General features: G+C 38.9%; 1 pseudogene; it reads right to left on the bottom strand.

Moving 5' to 3' along the window:
• Positions 1-6,028: 6,028 nt before the first annotated feature.
• On the bottom strand, positions 6,029-6,155 carry LOC150108724 (U4 spliceosomal RNA; annotated as a pseudogene).
• Positions 6,156-7,412: the final 1,257 nt, after the last annotated feature.

The following is a 7,412-nucleotide window of genomic DNA, read 5'->3' as shown; positions in this document are numbered from 1 at the left end:
GTTATTATTCTGTTTGGATCCTTTTCATCCTGAATTTTATAGGTCACAGGGGAAAGTTTCTCCATGATTAGAAATAGTCCTGATGCTCTCCTTCCTAATTTTCCTCCTTTATGTTTGATGGTGCTCTGTTCTAGGAGAACTAAATTTCCTGGCATTAGGTCTTTATATTTCCTGAGCTTATTTATGTATGTTCTGGTCTTTTGAGAGCTGTTCTTGCTGGATTCTGGGATGATCTCATAGGCCAGTTTATTTTCCTCGATCAGAGCGTTCAAATACTTGTCAATATCCAAAAATCCTGTATCAATATGGGCATGCCTCGATTCATTTGGGAACCTCGGTTCAAATCCATGCAGGACAACAGCAGGTGACTTCTTGATTGCTGAATGAGTAGCTGTCCTGCATGTGAATAGGGTGTGGGATAAGTAGGAGTCCCAGTTTGATGCTCTGCTATCAACCAGCTTTGTGAGAGTGTGGTTGAGAGTTTCGTTCAGCCTCTCGCAGATCCCGTTTCCTTGAGGGTGATAAGGGGTGGTGAACAATTTCTTAACCTTAAGCAGCTTACGTAACTTTGGCATAATTTCAGCAGTGAAATTTGCTCCCTGATCTGATCGGAGTGTTTGAAGAGTCCCATACCTAGAAATTATTAATTTAAAGAACTTTGCTGCTACAGTTTTTGCTCTCTGATCCTTCACTGCTGTCGCTTCAGAAAACCTAGAGAACATGTCAATTGCCACGAGTATATATCTGTTTCCATTCTGCGTAGTGGGATGGGGTCCGACTATGTCGATTGCCACAGCTTGAAAGGGAAGGATTGCAGCAGAGCCTTTTCCCCAAATGTGGATCTAGCTTGACATAAGTGGCATGAGGAAATGTATGCAATCACATCACTTCTCATCCCCTTCCAAATATATCTCTCATTGATTCTGTGCCATGTTCTATCAATCCCTTGGCGGCCAGCCAAATCCAAATCATGAAACATATAGAGTATCCATGGTATGGTGGTTGGGGGCCAGTATCCTCTCTCTCCATCTACCTCCGACCTCTTGCCTGGAGAGAAGTAGTCTTTCGTCCATATGCAGGGTCCTAAGAAAAGAGAACTCCTCTGGAGGGTGTTCGCCAACTTTTATCTTTTCATAGATACTTCTCCAATTAGGATCTCTTCTGGGCTTCTATTATTAGGGGCCTCTCCCAGTTTTGGTGTTTTGGAAGCTTGTTTTTGATCCTTTCAATCTCATCAATCCTATTAATGCATATTGTATCACTAGCATTCTCTATGAGGTTTCTCTCTTCATTATCAGAGCCTAGGGACCCTGACAGGTAGTCCGCCACCACATTTTTCTTTCCTGGAACATACTTAATGTCTGTCGTATTTCTGCAACTCTAGCGTCCATCTAATGATTCTTTGATTTTTATCCTTCATAGATGACATGAAGGACAGTAGTCGATGATCCGATCTTAGGATTATATGTTATCCTATCGGTAATTGTTTAAGTTTTCATAGAGAGAAAACGATTGCCAGTGCCTCCTTTTCAATAACAGAGTAATTCCTCTCTGAAGACGACAGCTTCCTGCTGATGAAGGCTATGGATCAGTAGTCCTCCCCCTCCTTCTGTTCCAAAACGAAGGCAATGGTATCATGAGAGGCATCTGCTGATAGGAAAAACGTTTTCCCGAATTGTGGATAGGTTAGGACAGGGGACCTTGTTAAGGCAAGATTCAAGGAATCATATGCACCTTACTCTTCCTTCCCCCACTTAAATCTTGCCCCCTTCTTTGTTAGCCTCACAATTGGCTCCATTAATTTTGAACAGTTGGGAATGAATTTCCTATAGAAATTGACCATTCCTATATAGCGGCTGACCTGTCTTACAGTGATTCTTGTAAGACAATGTGAGTGCCACAAGTATGGCACTCACATTGGTCTGGGTAGGAACTACCCCAGTCTCACTGACCCTATGGCCCAAATACTCAACTTCTCTTAAGAAGAATTGGTGCTTTGAACTCTTCAGTGAAAATTTCACTGTTCTCTCTGATATACTAGGAAAAGGGGTCATCTGCTTTCAAGATGATCTCTTAAAAGCAGATGACCCCTTTTCCTAGTATATCAGAGAGAACAGTGTTCATCAATGATTGGAATGAAACCTTGCACCCTGAGGAAGTCTACACAGTTGGTATTTTTGCCACTGGGTGGTGAACGCAAAGAACTTCCTGTCCTCCTTCCATAAGGGAATTTGATAGTATCCTGAATTAAGGTCTAGCTTGAAAAAATATCTAGCTCCTTCCAAGTCTATCAAGAGCTCCTCTATCTTGCACAGTGGGGGAGTCAGTTGGTTTAGTGACTTTATTCACTCCCCTCAGATCCTGCACAAACCTTAGACTCTCATTTGGCTTTTCTATCAATATGAAGGAGCTATTCCATTGAGAGTTAGACCTCTCAATGATCCCAGCCTTCTCATAATCTCACAGAAGCTTCTGAAGTCCTTTCATCTGCTTCATTGGGATTTGATATTGTTTCACATGAATGGGCATGTCGGTGGTGATCTGGACTGTGTGTTCTACCACATCCGTGCTGGACAGTGAAGTGATGTCTTCTGTGAAAATTTTTGGTAAGTGTAGAAAGACGGTATCAAAAAACTCATTTATTACTCTTTTTTCATTCTCTGAACTAGCTGGGCTGATTGCATTATCTGTCATGATGCCCTTCCAACTACTGTTCTGTCCTTCTGTCTCTATCGTTTCAATTCCCAATGTCTCCCTAACTTTATTCTGCATTAGAGGCCTCCTTTTCCCTTCAGAAACAAGACCTGTAAAATCATGCCTTCAGAGAAGTTGCAGATAAATTGATATCGTTCTAGAAAGTCTAGACTTAGGATCACTTGGTCGCTGGAGTCCGAGGTCTCTGGTAGGACAATCAGTTGATGAGGGATCCTTATGGGAAAACAGTTCTGGAGATGAGCTCTGTTTTCTTGACGCCTGTTATTCTGATAGGGCTGACTAACTCGAGGACATTGGTGGGGTCTACCCTTTTTAGTTTTGAGAGTGACCAGGAGATAACCGAAACCTGGGCTCTGGTGTCTAACAGAATCTCACAGGGTGTGTCTTGTATCAGACCCTCCACTAGTGGCAATGCTATCCTTTTTCTGTTGGTCGTCGTTGCAACACTTTGCAGGGAGTATGATTCTATGTTCTTTTCATTTATGATGGTTGTGGACCCAGTCCTCTTTTCCTGTTCTTGCCTCACATGGTTGTACTTGCTTTTTTTCATTTTGTACAGTGGGCCTTTTTAATTTTTTTCTTCTAATAATTGTGATATTCGGTCTAGTTTTCTTTTTAATCTTTCCTGCTGTACTTCTACTTCCAGAGAAATTAGAGCCTTTAGTTTTTCTGGATTGTGAACTTCTTTTTCCAGGATTCTTGTTGGGGGGGGGGGGGGAAGATCCAACCTAATTGGATCCAAGTTCCATTTTTGTTTGCTGCTTATTCTTTCTGTTTTTGTATGTTTGCCGTATTATTTATCACTAGTTCTTATGTCATTCTTTGAAGTATTCATCTGTTCAATGAGACTTACATGTCTCGAATTGATGGAAAGGAAGTTTTCCATTAACTTTTCTTCCTTTTCCCTGACAAAATAGTAACATTCCTTCAGGTTTTTTGCCCTTTTCTTATAAGCTACTTCTTTGAATTCACTCCTTAATCCTAACCTAAACAGATGAAATGTTAGCCAGTTCAGATGGGATTTTTCTTATACTGATACCTTTAGGCTCTCTGCTAAATTCAGCAGTTTGTTGAAGTAGTCTGTTACACATTCCTTCTCCCTTTGTATACAATTGCATAACCTCCATAAATTTTTGTCTATGCTCCAAACTTTAGAATATTGGTTAATTAATGTGCCTTTAAATCTGGAATAATCTAATGTGTTTCTTAATATTGGGGAAGAATAAAAAAATTTCTTAGCCTTCCCAATCAGCTTGTTCCTGAGCAGAATTAACAGCTGAAGTTCCGACCAGTTTCCCATTCTTTTAAGCTCTTCGGCAAAGTCAAAAAAAGATGAGACATTGTCGTGGTTCTCTCCAGAGAATTGTGGGATGATGAGGTGAGGATTTACTGTTATAAAGAATTCTCTATCCCCCCATCGTGTTAGTTGGCTCTCGAATCAAGGCTGTTCACATTCATGGTTCTTAAAAAAATTTTCTTACACTATATATTATATATATATATATATATATATATATATATACACACTTTCTATTTAGTTACCTGATCTTTAATTACTGTGGATTTTATCCTGTCGGCTGCACCATGGTAAACATGTGGGTAGTTTCCGATATTTCTTATAACGAGGCTATTACTTGTCGCTATTTGTAATACCTTTATTTTATTATATTATATGCTTTTCATATATATTCTTTCTTATTCTATTCTACTATTGCATAAGAGGTTGATCCACCTGTCGCAATACGAGTTGTATGCCTATGAATATTGGAAAATTTGTTTGTTGAGACTGCACCACCAGTATCATTCAATTGGCATAAAACTCAGTAATACGGCCGGTTGATTTCTCTCTCTCTAACACAATTTCCTTCAGTAAAATTTAACACAAACAGTCCTGCAGCTATTGGCTTCTAATTGCACTTAACTACACGCTTCTGCTGTCTTACTTGGTTCCTACTCTTAGGTTTGCGTTTATTTAGGAACAGTGCATTGTATTTTGAAAGATCAGGTGGCACTCTATTGACATAAACAAAGCATATTTATTTACGCTAGTATAAAAGGTACATGAATCAAACGATAGGGAGGTTGCCCTCTCTACCTATCTGTTAAACCTTTAGCATAAAGAAAAATTTTTTCACATCAATACTAAATAATTCTATAGCACGATTACTTATTTACTCTCTGCTTACAAAATCTCTTAATTGAAATTCTAATCCACTCACAAAGAGGTTAGCTAACTATGTCAAGTTATTTCACAAATTTTATACCAATTACTAACATGCCAGATGACTCTCTTAAAGACATCTTATTACTATTAACTTAATTCTTATCAGTCCATCTATAACGTATCTCCTGGATTACAAAAGGGAATGTATAACAAAAGATGGAACAAACTTACAGAGGCTTTGTGTCGCACACTCATCATAGTCTTGCACTAAAGTCCCTATGCTTTTCCTTTCATCTCGGGCCTTAGGCTTCCTTCTGGAGAGTCTTGCTTCAGGGGCGTCTCTTCGCGATAGTAGTGGGCTTTGCACTGCAAATCTCTGGCAGTCGAATAGCTCAGGCAAGAGGTTTCAGCATACGGGCAAGTTCTCCGGCACTTGAAGTTTGCTCTGCGACTATTGGCTTCAGTTGACCTCCCGCAACAAAAGACATCCGACCGAAACTGCCTTGGGTATTTACATTGGCTGTTCTCTCGTCATTCCCATTGGTTTCTCCTTTGGCGTGGCCTTGCCGTAATGTCCTGAAAGGACTGTACAATGTTAGTTATGAGGACCGGCTGAGGGAATGTGGACTGCAGAGTTTGGTGGATAGAAGAAGGAGCGGTGATATGATTGAGACTTTTAAACTGTTGAGAGGTGGTTACAGGGTTGACATTGGGAGTTCTTTTGCTTGGTTGAACATCGGGAAGGAGTGATGACAAGAGGCCATCCCTGGAAGTTACGAAAGGAAACTGTGAGCAAGTGGGTGAGGAGTGGTTTCTTTGCGTGGAGGGTGGTTGAACAGTGGAATGCATTGCATTATGGAGTGGTGAGAACGATCAATGAGTTTAAGGAGTGGTATGATAGACTTTGTATTTCCTATGAGGGACCTCTCACGTTGAGTCTTGATAGACTTGTGTTTCCTAGGAAGGACCTCCTGCATTGAGTCTTTTGACTCCTTGGAGGCCTAAATAATAATAATAATAATAATAATAATATACAGATTATTAAATTAGATTCAAATTGCTTAGGATTTGCAAAATACTTGTTTGCAGACTATGTGGGCCTTTCTTTAGTAACTTCTGTAGAAAAGCATTCCTATAGCAGTAATTAGTAAATGTCAGTTTATTCCAGTACTTTGATTGAAATCTGTAGGTAAAATATGGAATGAAGTTTTCAAATAGGAATAGCCACACCTCAATTAAAACTTCACTGGCTATGGCATTGCCTCTGCACAAATAACTGAAAAATTCTTACCTATAAAATAAAAACTGATGGAATGCAAGCATAGTAGATACATTTAGTTATTGTGCTACAGTTTAAAAATAAATAAAATAAAAAAAATCAGAGAAATTGGAAAAATTTGAGAATTCACATTTGGATTGCCATTCTCATAATCACTTCTAACAACTGAGCCATGTGATTAAACAAAAAAAAATCCTATTAAAAAGTCTGTGCATTATTTTAAACACAAATCATAGTTTTTCAAAATATGTAAATTTTGTTTATGTAGTCCTGTGCTCGGTTCAGATTCTTCTAACATTTTGGTATTTATAAGTGGGGACCTGTATTGTTTAACCTTTATATCAATGACATTGTCAGTTGTTTGCAGGTGATGTGAAGCTAGCTTGGAAGAGTTATTAGTAATAGTGCAGGTGTGGTAGCCCTGCAAGAGGATTTGAATAAACTGGACAGATGGGCAAATGAATGGGGTGTTACGTCGTGGTTTTTCTTTAAATTTATGTTACTATTATCTCCTCTTGTGCCAACTAAGAATGAGATCTCCTGTCTATCTCTCTGGGGCCGTCTCCTTTTCAAACTCTGACAAATTTGTTTGTTCCAGCTGCACCAGTTAGAGTCCTAGGACAGAAGAATTCTTGCTCAGAGAAACTTTCCCAGAGTTCTAACAGCTACCAAAATTCGTTAAATATATATGGCATCTGTAGAGATCTCATTTTGCAGCTATGGCCCTATCCTTTCTAATTATTCTTTACCTTCCCTTTATGCATATGTTCAACCTTTTATGGGTGGTAAATTAGTCTCGTGTTCAAGCAAAACTCAGGCTTAGATAGTAAAACATGTTTATTAAAGATCTAATGAGTTTACAGTCAGGTTTAAACATATCAAAAGCTTATCACAATACCTATACAAAATCAACTGACAATCATAAATGAACATATAACTCATATTATCCTCTGGTCAAAACTCACTTAGCATGGGAAAATACAAGTTTACAATTTTAACTTCAAATGCTAACACATACCCCCATCACATTAATTAGATCTCACACAAGAACTTAAGTCCTCCAATTACCAGTCCAATGGAGCTAAGTTACAATGCATATAAGTCATTCAAAAAGTTCTCTAGGCCATTGTCCATTTTTCTTCCAACTAGAAATTGATTCACCCCTTTCCTCTAATGCTAATTGTTAACAAAATAAGAAAATTCTGTACATTACCACTGCCGCATGAGGTTACCGTGTCCCCTTTGTCCGTCCTT

This window comes from Typopeltis vanoorti, chromosome 3 (assembly GCF_054136105.1).
Source record: "Typopeltis vanoorti isolate ZY-2024b chromosome 3, IOZ_Tvanoo_1.0, whole genome shotgun sequence".
Classification (NCBI taxonomy): Eukaryota; Metazoa; Arthropoda; class Arachnida; order Uropygi; family Thelyphonidae; genus Typopeltis; species Typopeltis vanoorti.
The sequence above is the reverse complement of the archived record's forward strand: the minus strand, read 5'-3'. Positions and strand labels throughout refer to the sequence as shown.